Raw genomic sequence first — 15,947 nt, 5'->3', positions numbered from 1 at the left:
TGAGATTCAATCCCTGTTACTGACTGAGGGTCAATCCCTGTCACTGACTGAGATTCAATCTCTGTCACTGACTGAGATTCGATCCCTGTCAATGATAGCGATTCTATGCCTGTCAATGACGGAGATTCCATTCCTATCAGTGTCTGAGCGTCAATCCCTGTCACTGATTGAGATTCAATGCCTGTCACTGACTGAGGTTCAATCCCTGTCACTGACTGAGATTCAATTTCTGTCACTGACAGAGATTCAATCCCTGTCACGGACTGCGATTCAATCCCAGTCACTGATTGACTTTTAATACCTGTCACTGACTGAGATTCAATCCCTGTCACTGACAGAGGCTCACTCCCTGCCACTGATGGTAATTCAATCCCTGTCACTAGCTGAGATTCAATCCCTGTCACTGACGGAGGTTCAATTCCAGTCACTGACTGAGATTGAATTCCTGTCACTTACTGAGATTCAATTCCGGTCACTGACTCAGATACAATCCCTGTCACTGACAGAGGTTCAATTCCAGTCACTGATTGAGATTCAATCCCTGTCACTGACTGAGGTTCAATCCCTGTGACTGAGATTCAATCCCTGTCACTGTCTAAGGTTCAATCCCTGTCACTGAAGGATGTTCAATCCCTCTCACTGATTGAGATTCAATTCCTGTCACTGACTGAGGGTCAATCCCTGTCACTGACTGAGATTCAATCCCTTTCACTAACTGAGATTCAATCCCTGTCAGTGACTGAGATTCAATGTCTGTCACTGTATGAGATTCAATCCCAATCACTGACTGCGATTCTACGTCTGTCAATGACGGAGATTCCATTCCTATCACTGTCTGAGCGTCAATCCATGTCACTGACTGAGATACAATTTCTGTTACTGACAGAGGCTCAATCCATGCCACTGATGGAGATTCAATCCCTGTCACTGACTGAGATTCTATCCCTGTCACTGTTTGTAGGTCAATCCCAGTCACTGACTGAGATTCAATCCCTGTCACGAACTGAGGTTGAATTCCAGTCACTGATTGAGATTCAATCCCTGTCACTGTCTGAGGGTCAATCCCAGTCACTGACTGTGATTCAATTGCAGTCACTAACTGAGATTCAATCCCTGTCACTGACTGACGCTCAATCCCTGTCACTGACTGAGATTCAATTTCTGTCACTGACAGAGATTCAATCCCTGTCACGGACTACGATTCAATCCCAGTCACTGATTGACTTTTAATCCCTGTCACTGACTGAGATTCAATCCCTGTCACTGACAGAGGCTCAATCCCTGTGACTGATGGAGATTCAATCCCTGTCACTAGCTGAGATTCAATCCCTGTCACTGACGGAGGTTCAATCCCAGTCACTGACTGAGATTGAATTCGTGTCACTAGCTGAGATTCAATTCCGGTCACTGACTGAGATTCAATCCCTGTCACTGACTGAGGTTCAATCCCTGTCACTGACTGAGATTCAATTCCAGTCACTGATTGAGATTCAATCCCTGTCACTGACTGAGGTTCAATCCCTGTGACTGAGATTCAATCCCTGTCACTGTCTAAGGTTCAATCCCTGTCACTGAAGGATGTTCAATCACTTTCACTGATTGAGATTCAATTCCTTCACTGACTGAGGGTCATCCCTTTCACTAACTGAGATTCAATCCCTGTCACTGACTGAATTTCAATCCCTGTCAGTGACTGAGATTCAATGTCTGTCACTGACTGAGATTCAATCCCAATCACTGACTGCGATTCTACGTCTGTCAATGACGGAGATTCCATTCCTATCACTGTCTGAGCGTCAATCCATGTCACTGACTGAGATACAATTTCTGTCACTGACAGAGGCTCAATCCATGCCACTGATGGAGATTCAATCCCTGTCACGAGCTGAGATTCAATTACTGTCACTGACGGAGTTTCAATCCCAGTCACTGACTGAGATTGAATTCCTGTCTCTTACTGAGTTTCAATTCCGGTCACTGACTCAGATATAATCCCTGTCACTGACTGAGGTTCAATTCCCGTCACTAAGTGTCAGTGACAGGGATTGAACCTCAGTCAGTGACAGGGATTGAATCTCAGCCATTGACAGGGATTGAACCTCAGTCAGTGAGAGTGATTGAATCTCAGTCTGTGACAGGGATTGAACCTCTGTCAGTGACAGGGATTGATTCTCAGACATTGACAGGGATTGAATCTCAGTCTGTGACAGGGATTGAACCTCAGTCAGTCACAGGTATTGAATCTCAGTTAGTGATAGGGATTGAATCTCAGTTAGTGACAGAGATTGAATCTAACTGAGATTCAATCCCTGTCACGAACTGAGGTTCAATTCCAGTCACTGATTGAGATTCAATCCCTGTCACTGTCTGAGGGTCAATCGCAGTCACTGACTGTGATTCAATTGCAGTCACTAACTGATATTCAATCCCAGTCACTGACTGATGGTCAATCCCTATCACTGACTGAGATTCAATACCTGTGACTGACTGACGCTCAATCCCTGTCACTGACTAAGATTCAATCCCTGTCATTGTCTGAGAATCAATCCCTGTCACTGACAGAGGTTCAATCCCTGTCACAGACTGAGATTCAATCACTCTCACTGACTGAGGTTCAATCCCTGTCAATGGCTGAGATTCAATCCCTGTCACTGCCTGAGGTTCAATCCCTGTCACTTACTGAGGCTCAATTCCTGTCACTGACTGAGGCTCAATCCCTGTCACTGACTGAGGTTCAATCCCAGTCACTGTCTGAGATTCAATACCTGCCACTGACTGAGATTCAATCCCTGTCACTGACTTAGGTTCAATCCCTGTCACTGACTGAGATTCAATCCCTGTCACTGGCTGATATTCAATCCCTGTCACTGTCTAAGGTTCAATCCCTGTCACTGAAGGATGTTCAATCCCTCTCACTGATTGAGATTCAATTCCTGTCACTGTCTGAGGGTCAATCCCTGTCACTGACTGAGAATCAATCCCTTTCATTAACTGAGATTCAATCCCTGTCACTGACTGAGGTTCAATCCCTGTCACTGACTGAGATTCAATCTCTGTCACTGACTGAGATTCAATCCCTGTCACTGACTGAGGTTCAATCCCTGTCACAGACTGAGATTCAGTCCCTATCACTATCTGAGATTCAATCCCTGTCACTGACTGAGGTTCAATCCCTGTCACTGACGAAGGTTCAATCCCTGTCACTGATTGAGATTCAATTCCTGTCACTGTCTGAGTTTCAATCCCTGTCACTGATTGAGATTCAATCCCTGTCACTGACTGAGGGTCAATCCCTGTCACTGATGGAGATTCAATCTCTGTTACTGACTGAGATTCAATCCCTGTCACTGACTGATGTTCAATCCCTGTCACAGACTGAGATTCAGTCCCTATCACTATCTGAGATTCAATCCCTGTCACTGACTAAGGTTCAATCCCTGTCACTGATGGAGGTTCAATCCCTGTCACAGACTGAGATTCAATCCCTGTCACTAACTGAGATTCAATCCCTGTTACTGACTGAGATTCATTCCCTGTCACTGTCTGAGGATCAATCCCAGTCACTGACTCAGATTCAATCCCTGTCACTAACAGCGATTCAATCCCTATCTCTGACTGAGATTCAATACCTGTCACTGACTGAGGTTCAATCCCTGTCACTGACTGAGATTCAATTTCTGTCACTGACAGAGATTCAATCCCTGTCAGCACTGCGATTCAATCCCAGTCACTGATTGAGTTTTAATCCCTGTCACTGACTGAGATTCAATCCCTGTCACAGACTGAGGTTCAATCCCTGTCACAGACTGAGGTTCAATCCCTATCACTGACGGAAGCTCAATCCCTGTCACTGATGGAGATTCAATCCCTGTCACTTGCTGAGGTTCAATTCCTGTCACTGACTGAGATTCAATCCCTGTCACTGGCTGAGATTCAATCCCTGTCACTGACTGAGGTTCAATCCCTGTCACTGACAAAGGATCAATCCGTGTCACTGACTGAGGTTCAATCCCTGTCACTGTCTGAGATTGAATACCTGTCACTGACTGAGATTCAATCCCTGTCACAGACTGAGATTCAATCCCTGTCACTGTCCGATATTCAATCCCTGTCACTGTCTAAGGTTCAATCCCTATCACTGAAGGATGTTCAATCCCTCTCACTGATTGAGATTCAATTCCTGTCACTGTCTGAGGGTCAATCCCTGTCACTGACTGAGATTCAATCCCTTTCATTAACTGAGATTCAATCCCTGTTACTGACTGAGGGTCAATCCCTGTCACTGACTGAGATTCAATCTCTGTCACTGACTGAGATTCGATCCCTGTCAATGATAGCGATTCTATGCCTGTCAATGACGGAGATTCCATTCCTATCAGTGTCTGAGCGTCAATCCCTGTCACTGATTGAGATTCAATGCCTGTCACTGACTGAGGTTCAATCCCTGTCACTGACTGAGATTCAATTTCTGTCACTGACAGAGATTCAATCCCTGTCACGGACTGCGATTCAATCCCAGTCACTGATTGACTTTTAATACCTGTCACTGACTGAGATTCAATCCCTGTCACTGACAGAGGCTCACTCCCTGCCACTGATGGTAATTCAATCCCTGTCACTAGCTGAGATTCAATCCCTGTCACTGACGGAGGTTCAATTCCAGTCACTGACTGAGATTGAATTCCTGTCACTTACTGAGATTCAATTCCGGTCACTGACTCAGATACAATCCCTGTCACTGACAGAGGTTCAATTCCAGTCACTGATTGAGATTCAATCCCTGTCACTGACTGAGGTTCAATCCCTGTGACTGAGATTCAATCCCTGTCACTGTCTAAGGTTCAATCCCTGTCACTGAAGGATGTTCAATCCCTCTCACTGATTGAGATTCAATTCCTGTCACTGACTGAGGGTCAATCCCTGTCACTGACTGAGATTCAATCCCTTTCACTAACTGAGATTCAATCCCTGTCAGTGACTGAGATTCAATGTCTGTCACTGTATGAGATTCAATCCCAATCACTGACTGCGATTCTACGTCTGTCAATGACGGAGATTCCATTCCTATCACTGTCTGAGCGTCAATCCATGTCACTGACTGAGATACAATTTCTGTTACTGACAGAGGCTCAATCCATGCCACTGATGGAGATTCAATCCCTGTCACTGACTGAGATTCTATCCCTGTCACTGTTTGTAGGTCAATCCCAGTCACTGACTGAGATTCAATCCCTGTCACGAACTGAGGTTGAATTCCAGTCACTGATTGAGATTCAATCCCTGTCACTGTCTGAGGGTCAATCCCAGTCACTGACTGTGATTCAATTGCAGTCACTAACTGAGATTCAATCCCTGTCACTGACTGACGCTCAATCCCTGTCACTGACTGAGATTCAATTTCTGTCACTGACAGAGATTCAATCCCTGTCACGGACTACGATTCAATCCCAGTCACTGATTGACTTTTAATCCCTGTCACTGACTGAGATTCAATCCCTGTCACTGACAGAGGCTCAATCCCTGTGACTGATGGAGATTCAATCCCTGTCACTAGCTGAGATTCAATCCCTGTCACTGACGGAGGTTCAATCCCAGTCACTGACTGAGATTGAATTCGTGTCACTAGCTGAGATTCAATTCCGGTCACTGACTGAGATTCAATCCCTGTCACTGACTGAGGTTCAATCCCTGTCACTGACTGAGATTCAATTCCAGTCACTGATTGAGATTCAATCCCTGTCACTGACTGAGGTTCAATCCCTGTGACTGAGATTCAATCCCTGTCACTGTCTAAGGTTCAATCCCTGTCACTGAAGGATGTTCAATCACTTTCACTGATTGAGATTCAATTCCTTCACTGACTGAGGGTCATCCCTTTCACTAACTGAGATTCAATCCCTGTCACTGACTGAATTTCAATCCCTGTCAGTGACTGAGATTCAATGTCTGTCACTGACTGAGATTCAATCCCAATCACTGACTGCGATTCTACGTCTGTCAATGACGGAGATTCCATTCCTATCACTGTCTGAGCGTCAATCCATGTCACTGACTGAGATACAATTTCTGTCACTGACAGAGGCTCAATCCATGCCACTGATGGAGATTCAATCCCTGTCACGAGCTGAGATTCAATTACTGTCACTGACGGAGTTTCAATCCCAGTCACTGACTGAGATTGAATTCCTGTCTCTTACTGAGTTTCAATTCCGGTCACTGACTCAGATATAATCCCTGTCACTGACTGAGGTTCAATTCCCGTCACTAAGTGTCAGTGACAGGGATTGAACCTCAGTCAGTGACAGGGATTGAATCTCAGCCATTGACAGGGATTGAACCTCAGTCAGTGAGAGTGATTGAATCTCAGTCTGTGACAGGGATTGAACCTCTGTCAGTGACAGGGATTGATTCTCAGACATTGACAGGGATTGAATCTCAGTCTGTGACAGGGATTGAACCTCAGTCAGTCACAGGTATTGAATCTCAGTTAGTGATAGGGATTGAATCTCAGTTAGTGACAGAGATTGAATCTAACTGAGATTCAATCCCTGTCACGAACTGAGGTTCAATTCCAGTCACTGATTGAGATTCAATCCCTGTCACTGTCTGAGGGTCAATCGCAGTCACTGACTGTGATTCAATTGCAGTCACTAACTGATATTCAATCCCAGTCACTGACTGATGGTCAATCCCTGTCACTGACTGAGATTCAATCCCTGTCACTGTCTGAGATTCAATCCCTGTTACTGACTGAGTTTCAATCCCTGTCACAGTCTGAGATGCAATCACTGTCACTGACTGAGGTTCAATTGAATTCCACACTGTAATCTAATCTAATCTAAAATAAAAACTGAGATTCAATCCCTGTCACTGACAGAGATTCAATTTCTGTCACTGAATGAGATTCAATCCCTGTCACTGACTGAGGTTCAATCCCTGTCACTGACTGAGATTCAATTCATGTCACTGATTGAGATTCAATCCCTGTCACTGTTTGTAGGTCAATCCCAGTCACTGACTGAGATTCAATCCCTGTCACTGACTGAGGTTCAATCCCTGACACTGACTGATATTCAATCCCAGTCACTGACTGACGCTCAATCCCTGTTACTGACTGAGTTTCAATCCCTGTCACAGTCTGAGATTCAATCACTGTCACTGACTGGGGTTCAATTGAATTCCACACTGTAATCTAATCTAATCTAAAATAAAAACTGAGATTCAATCCCTGTCACTGACTGAGATTCAATCCCTGTCACTAACTGAGAGTCAATCCCTGTCATTGACTGAGATTCTATCCCTGTCACTGTTTGTAGGTCAATCCCAGTCACTGACTGAGATTCAATCCCTGTCACTAACTGAGGTTCAATCCCTGTCACTGACTGAGATTCAATTCCAGTCACTGACTGACGCTCAATCCCTGTCACTGACTGAGATTCTATCCCTGTCACTGTTTGTAGGTCAATCCCAGTCACTGACTGAGATTCAATCCCTGTCACGAACTGAGGTTCAATTCCAGTCACTGATTGAGATTCAATCCCTGTCACTGTCTGAGGGTCAATCCCAGTCACTGACTGTGATTCAATTGCAGTCACTAACTGAGATTCAATCCCTGTCACTGACTGACGCTCAATCCCTGTTACTGACTGAGTTTCAATCCCTGTCACAGTCTGAGATTCAATCACTGTCACTGACTGGGGTTCAATTGAATTCCACACTGTAATCTAATCTAATCTAAAATAAAAACTGAGATTCAATCCCTGTCACTGACAGAGATTCAATTTCTGTCACTGAATGAGATTCAATCCCTGTCACTGACTGAGGTTCAATCCCTGTCACTGACTGAGATTCAATTCAAGTCACTGATTGAGATTCAATCCCTGTCACTGACTGAGGCTCAATCCCTGTCACTGACTGAGATTCAATCCCTGTCACTAACTGAGATTCAATCCCTGTCACTGACTGAGATTCTATCCCTGTCACTGTTTGTAGGTCAATCCCAGTCACTGACTGACATTCAATCCCTGTCACTGACTGAGGTTCAATCCCTGTCACTGACTGAGGTTCAATTCCAGTCACTGATTGAGATTCAATCCCTGTCACTGTCTGAGGGTCAATCCCAGTCACTGATTGTGATTCAATTGCAGTCACTAACTGAGATTCAATCCCTGTCACTGACTGACGCTCAATCCCTGTCACTGACTGAGATTCAATCCCTGTCACTGATTGAGATTCAATGCCTGTCACTCACTGAGGTTCAATCCCTGTCACTGACTGAGGTTCAATTCCAGTCACTGATTGAGATTCAATCCCTGTCACTGTCTGAGGGTCAATCCCAGTCACTGACTGTGATTCAATTGCAGTCACTAACTGAGATTCAATCCCTGTCACTGACTGACGCTCAATCCCTGTCACTGACTGAGATTCAATCCCTGTCACTGATTGAGATTCAATGCCTGTCACTCACTGAGGTTCAATCCCTGTCACTGACTGAGATTCAATTTCTGTCACTGACTGCGATTCAATCCCAGTCACTGATTGACTTTTAATCCCTGTCACTGACTGAGATTCAATCCCTGTCACTGACAGAGGCTCAATCCCTGTGACTGATGGAGATTCAATCCCTGTCACTGATTGAGATTCAATGCCTGTCACTCACTGAGGTTCAATCCCTGTCACTGACTGAGGTTCAATTCCAGTCACTGATTGAGATTCAATCCCTGTCACTGTCTGAGGGTCAATCCCAGTCACTGACTGTGATTCTACGTCTGTCAATGACGGAGATTCCATTCCAGTCACTTATTGAGATTCAATCCCTGTCACTGACGGAGGTTCAATCCCAGTCACTGACTGAGATTGAATTCGTGTCCCTAGCTGAGATTCAATTCCGGTCACTGACTGAGATTCAATCCCTGTCACTGACTGAGGTTCAATCCCTGTCACTGACTGAGATTCAATTCCAGTCACTTATTGAGATTCAATCCCTGTCACTGACTGAGGTTCAATCCCTGTGACTGAGTTTCAATCCCTGTCACTGTCTAAGGTTCAATCCCTGTCACTGAAGGATGTTCAATCACTTTCAATGATTGAGATTCAATTCCTGTCACTGACTGAGGGTCAATCCCTTTCACTAACTGAGATTCAATCCCTGTCACTGACTGAATTTCAATCCCTGTCAGTGACTGAGATTCAATGTCTGTCACTGACTGAGATTCAATCCCAGTCACTGACTGCGATTCTACGTCTGTCAATGACGGAGATTCCATTCCTATCACTGTCTGAGTGTCAATCCATGTCACTGACAGAGATACAATTTCTGTCACTGACAGAGGCTCAATCCATGTCACTGCCTGAGGTTCAATCCCTGTCACAGACTGAGATTCAATCCCTGTCACTTTCTGAGATCCCTGTCACTGACTGACGCTCAATCCCTGTCACTGGCTGAGATTCAAACCCTGTCACTGACTGAGTTTCAATCCCTGTCACAGACTGAGATTCAATCACTGTCACTGACTGAGGTTCAATTCCTGTCACTGGCTGAGATTCAAACCCTGTCACTGACTGAGGTTCAATCACTGTCACTGAGTGAGTTTCAATCCCTGTCACTTACTCAGGGTCAATCCCTGTCACTGACTGAGATTCAATCTCTGTCACTGACTGAGATTCAATCCCTGTCACTTACTGAGGATCAAAACCTGTCACAGACTGAGATTCAGTCCCTATCACTATCTGAGATTCGATTCCTATCACTGACTGAGGTTCAATCCCTGTCACTGACGGAGGATCCATCCCTCTCACTAACTGCCATTCTATGCCAGTCAATGACGGAGATTCCATTCCTATCACTGTCTGAGCGTCAATCCCTGTCACTGATTGAGATTCAATTTCTGTCACTGACTGAGATTCAATCCCTGTCACTGACAGCGATTCTATGCCTGTCAATGACGGAGATTCCATTCCTATCAGTGTCTGAGCGTCAATCCCTGACACTGATTGAGATTCAATGCCTGTCACTGACTAAGTCTCAGTCCCTGTCACTGACTGAGATTCAATTTCTGTCACTGACTGAGGGTCAATCCCTGTCACTGACGGAGGAGCAATCCCTGTCACTGACTGAGGTTCAATCCCTGTCACAGACTGAGATTCAGTCCCTATCACTATCTGAGATTCAATCCCTGTCACTGACTAAGGTTCAATCCCTGTCACTGACTAAGGTTCAATCCCAGTCACTGACTGAGGTTCAATCACTGTCTCTGACTGAGGTTCAATCCCAGTCACTGATTGAGGTTCAATCCCTGTCACTGACTGAGGTTCAATCCCAGTCACTGACTGAGGTTCAATCCCTGTCACTGTCGGAGATTCAATACCTGTCATTGACAGGGATACAATCCCTTTCACTAAATGAGATTCAATCCCTGTCACTGACTGAGGGTCAATCCCTGTCACTGACTGATATTCAATCCCTTTCACTAACTGAGATTCAATCCCTGTCACTGACTGAGGGTCAATCCCTGTCACTGACTGAGGCTCAATCCCTGTCACTGACTGTGATTCAATCCCTGTCACTAACTGAGAATCAATCCCTGTCACTGACAAGAGATTCTATCCCAGTCACTGTCTGAAGGTCAATCCTTGTCACTGAGTGAGTTTCAATCCCTGTCTCTTATTGAGGGTCAATCGCTGTCACTGACTGAGGTTCAATCCCTGTCACGGACTGAGGCTCAATCACTGTCACTGACTAAGTTTCAGTCCCTGTCACTGACTGAGATTCAATCCCTGTCACTGACTGAGGGTCAATCCCGGTCAGTGACTAAGTTTCTATACCTGTCACTGACTGAGGTTCAATCCCTGTCACAGACTTAGATTCTGTCCCTATCACTGTCTGAGATTCAATCCCTGTCACTGACTAAGGTTCAATCCCTGTCACTGACGGAGGCTCAATCCCTGTCACTGATTGAGATTCAATTCCTGTCACTGTCTGAGTTTCAATCCCAGTCACTGACTGAGATTCAATCCCATTTAACTAACTGAGATTGTATCCCGGACACTGACTGACGTTCAATCCCTGTTACTGACGGAGGTTCAATCCCTGTCACAGACTGAGATTCAATCCCTGTCACTAACTGAGATTCAATCCTGTCACTGACTGAGATTCATTCCCTGTCACTGTCTGAGGGTCAATCCCAGTCACTGACTGAGATTCAATCACTGTCACTAACAGACATTCAATCCCTGTCACTGAATGAGATTCAATACCTGTCACTGTCTAAGGTACAAACCCTGTCACAGACTGAGATTCAATCCCTGTCACTGTCTGAGAATCAATCCCTGTCACTGACAGAGGTTCAATCCCTGTCTCAGACTGAGATTCAATCCCTGTCACTGACTGAGATAAAATATGTGTCATTGAGTGAGGTTCAATCCCTGTCACTGACTAAGGTTCAATCCCTGTCACTGTCGGAGATTCAATACCTGTCACTGACTGAGATACAATCCCTTTCATTAAATGAGATTCAATCCCTGTCACTGACTGAGGGTCAATCCCTGTCACTGACTGAGATTCAATCCCTTTCACTAACTGAGATTCAATCCCTGTCACTGACTAAGGGTCAATCCCTGTCACTGACTGAGGTTCAATCCCTGTCACTGACTGAGATTCAATCCCTGTCACTAACTGAGATTCAATCCCTGTCACTGACTGAGATTCTATCCCTGACAATGTCTGAAGGTCAATCCCAGTCACTGACTGAGATTCAATCCCTGTCACGAACTGAGATTCAATTCAGTCACTGATTGAGATTCAATCCCTGTCACTGTCTGAGGTTCAATCCCAGTCACTGACTGTGATTCAATTGCATTCACTAACTGAGATTCAATCCCTGTCACTGACTGACGCTCAATCCCTGTCACTGACTGAGATTCAATCCCTGTCACTGGCTGAGATTCAAACCCTGTCACTGACTGAGTTTCAATCCCTGTCACAGACTGAGATTCAATCACTGTCACTGACTAAGTTTCAGTCCCTGTCACTAACTGAGATTCAATCCCTGTCACTGACTGAGGATCAATCCCGGTCTGTGACTAAGGATCAATCCCTGTCACTGACTGAGGTTCAATCCCTGTCACAGACTGAGATTCAATCCTTGTCACGAACAGAGATTCAATCCCTGTCACTGACTGAGATTCATTCCCTGTCACTGTCTGAGGATCAATCCCAGTCACTGACTCAGATTCAATCCCTGTCACTAACTGCGATTCAATCCCTATCACTGACTGAGATTCAATACCTGTCACTGACTGAGGTTCAATCCCTGTCACTGACTGAGATTCAATCCCTGTCACTGACTGAGGTTCAATCCCTATCACTGACTGAGGTTCAATCCCTGTCACTGACGGACGCTCAATCCCTGTCACTAATGGAGATTCAATCCCTGTCACTGACTGAGGTTCAATCCCTCTCACAGACTGTGGTTCAATCCCTGTCACTGACGGAGGCTCAATCCCTGTCACTGATGGAGATTGAATCCCTGTCACTAGCTGGGATTCAATTCCGTTCACTGACTCAGATACAATCCCTGTCACTGACTGAGGTTCAATTCCTGTCAATGACTGAGACTCAATCCCTGTCACTGCCTGAGATTCAATCCCTGTCACTGACTGAGGTTCAATCCCTGTCACTGTCTGAGGCTCAATCCCTGTCACTGACTGAGGTTCAATCCCTGTCACTGACGGAGGTTCAATCCCTGTCACTGACGGAGGATGAATCCCTGTCACTGACTGAGGTTCAATCCCTGTCACTTACTGAGGCTCAATCCCTGTCACTGACTGAGGTTCAATCCCTGTCACTGACTGAGGCTCAATCCCTGTCATTGACTGAGATACAATATGTGTCACTGACTGAGGTTCAATCCCAGTCACTGACTGAGGTTCACTCCCTGTCACTGACTGAGGTTCAATCCCAGTCACTGATTGAGATTCAATCCCTGTCACTGACTAAGGTTCAGTCCCTGTCACTGTCTGAGGCTCAATCCCTGTCACTGACTGAGGTTCAATCCCTGTCACTGACGGAGGTTCAATCCCTGTCACTGACGGAGGATGAATCCCTGTCACTGACTGAGGTTCAATCCCTGTCACTTACTGAGGCTCAATCCCTGTCACTGACTGAGGTTCAATCCCTGTCACTGACTGAGGCTCAATCCCTGTCATTGACTGAGATACAATATGTGTCACTGACTGAGGTTCAATCCCAGTCACTTACTGAGGCTCAATCCCTGTCACTGACGGAGGTTCAATCCCTGTCACTGACTGAGGTTCAATCCCTGTCACTTACTGAGGCTCAAACACTGTCACTGACTAAGTTTCAGTCCCTGTCACTGACTGAGATTCAATCCCTGTCACTGACTGAGGGTCAATCCCTGTCACTGACTGAGATTCAATCCCTTTCATTAACTGAGATTCAATCCCTGTCACTGACTGAGGTTCAATCCCTGTCACAGACTGAGATTCAATAGCTGTCACTTTCTGTGATTCAATCCCTGTCACTGTCTAAATTCAATCCCTGTCACTGAAGGATGTTCAATCCCTCTCACTGATTGAGATTCAATTCCTGTCACTGTCTGAGGGTCAATCCCTGTCACTGACTGAGATTCAATCCCTTTCATTAACTGAGATTCAATCCCTGTCACTGACTGAGGGTCAATCCCTGTCACTGACTGAGATTCAATCTCTGTCACTGACTGAGATTCAATCCCTGTCACTGTCAGCGATTCTATGCCTGTCAATGACGGAGATTCCATTCCTATCAGTGTCTGAGCGTCAATCACTGTCACTGATTGAGATTCAATGCCTGTCACTGACTAAGTTTCAGTCCCTGTCACTGACTGAGATTCAATCCCTGTCACTGACTGAGGATCAATCCCTGTCACTGACTGAGGTTCAATCCCTGTCACAGACTGAGATTCAGTCCCTATCACTATCTGAGATTCAATCCCTGTCACTATCTGAGGTTCAATCCCTGTCACTGACGGAGGTTCAATCCCTGTCGCTGATTGAGATTCAATCCCTGTCACTGACTGAGATTCAATCCCTGTCACTGACTGAGGTTCAGTCCCTGTCACTGATGGAGGTTCAATCCCTGTCACTGACTGAGATTCAATCCCTGTCACTGACTGAGGATCAATCCCTGTCACTGACTGAGGTACAATCCCTGTCACAGACTGAGATTCAGTCCCTATCACTAACTGAGATTCAATCCCTGTCACTGACTTAGATTCAATCCCTTTCACTGACTGCGAGTCATTCCCTGTCACTGACTGAGATTCCATTCCTATCACTGTCTGAGCATCAATCCCTGTCAGTGCTTGAGATCCAATCCCTGTCACTGACTGAGGTTCAATCCCTGTCACTGACAGAGTCTCAATCCCTGTCACTGACTGAGGTTCAATCTCTGTCACTGAATATGATTCAATCCCTGCCACTGACTGAGGCTCAATTCCTGTCACTGACAGAGGTTCAATCACTGTCAATGACTGAGGTTCAACCTGTGTCACTGACTGAGATTCAATATCTGTCACTGACTGAGGTTCAATCCCTGTCACTTACTGAGGCTCAATCCCTATCATTGACTGAGGCTCAATCCATGTCACTGACTGAGATTCAGTCCCTGTCACTGACTGAGGTACAATCCCCGTCACTAATTTAGTTTCAATCCATGTCACTGACTGAAATTCAATCCCAGTCAATGACTGAGGTTCAATCCCAGTCACTGATTTAGATTCAGTTCCTGTCACTGACGGAGGTTCAATCCCTGTCACTGACTGAGGTTAAATCCCTGTCACTTACTGAGATTCAATCCCTGACACTAACTGAGATTCAATCCCTGTCACTGACTGAGGCTCAATGCATTTCACTGACTGAGATTAAATTCCTGTCACTGACTGAGATTCAATTCCTGTCACTGACTGAGCCTCAATCCCTGTCACTGGCTGAGGTTGAATCTCTGTCACTGAATATGATTCAATCCCTGCCACTGACTGATATTCAATCCCTGTCACTGAATGAGGTTCAATCTCTGTCACTGAATATGATTCAATCCCTGCCACTGACTGATATTCAATCCCTGTCACTGACTGAGGTTCAATCCATGTCACTGACTGAGATTCAATCCCTGTCACTGACTGAGATTCAATCCCTGTCACTGAATGAGATTCAATCCCTGTCACTGACTGAGATTCAATCCCTGTCACTAATTGAGATGCAATTCCGACCACTGACTGAGAATCACTTCTTGTCACTGATTGAGATTCAATCCCTTTCACAGACGGAGGTTCATTCCCTGTCACTGACAGAGTCTTAATCCGTGTCACTGACTGAGGTTCAATCTCTGTCACTGAATATGATTCAATCCCTGCCACTGACTGACATTCAATCCCTGTCACTGACTGAGGCTCAATTCCTGTTACTGACTGAGGTTCAATCACTGTCACTGACTGAGGTTCAATCAGTGTCACTGACTGAGATTCAATATCTGTCACTGACTGAGATTCAATCCTTGTCACTTACTGAGGCTCAATCCCTGTCATTGACTGAGGCTCAATCCATGTCACTGACTGTGATTCAATCCCTGTCACTGACTGAGGAACAATCCCAGTCAATGATTTAGTTTCAATCCATGTCACTGACTGAAATTCAATGCCAGTCACTGACTGAGGTGCAATCCCAGTCACTGATTTAGATTCAGTTCCTGTCACTGACGGAGGTTCAATCCCTGTCACTGACTGAGGTACAATCCCTGCCACTGACTGAGGCTCAATCCATTTCACTGACTGAGATTCAATTCCTGTCACTGACTGAGATTCAATTCCTGTCACTGACTGAGATACAATCCCTGCCACTGACTGAGGTTCAATCCCTGTCACTGACTGCGATTCAATCCCTGTCACTGACTG

This window comes from Chiloscyllium plagiosum, unplaced genomic scaffold (assembly GCF_037043375.1).
Source record: "Chiloscyllium plagiosum isolate Xiang-an unplaced genomic scaffold, Cpla_swu_hap1 HiC_scaffold_37, whole genome shotgun sequence".
In the NCBI taxonomy this organism is placed as follows: domain Eukaryota; kingdom Metazoa; phylum Chordata; class Chondrichthyes; order Orectolobiformes; family Hemiscylliidae; genus Chiloscyllium; species Chiloscyllium plagiosum.
Note: the sequence above shows the minus strand (reverse complement) of the source record.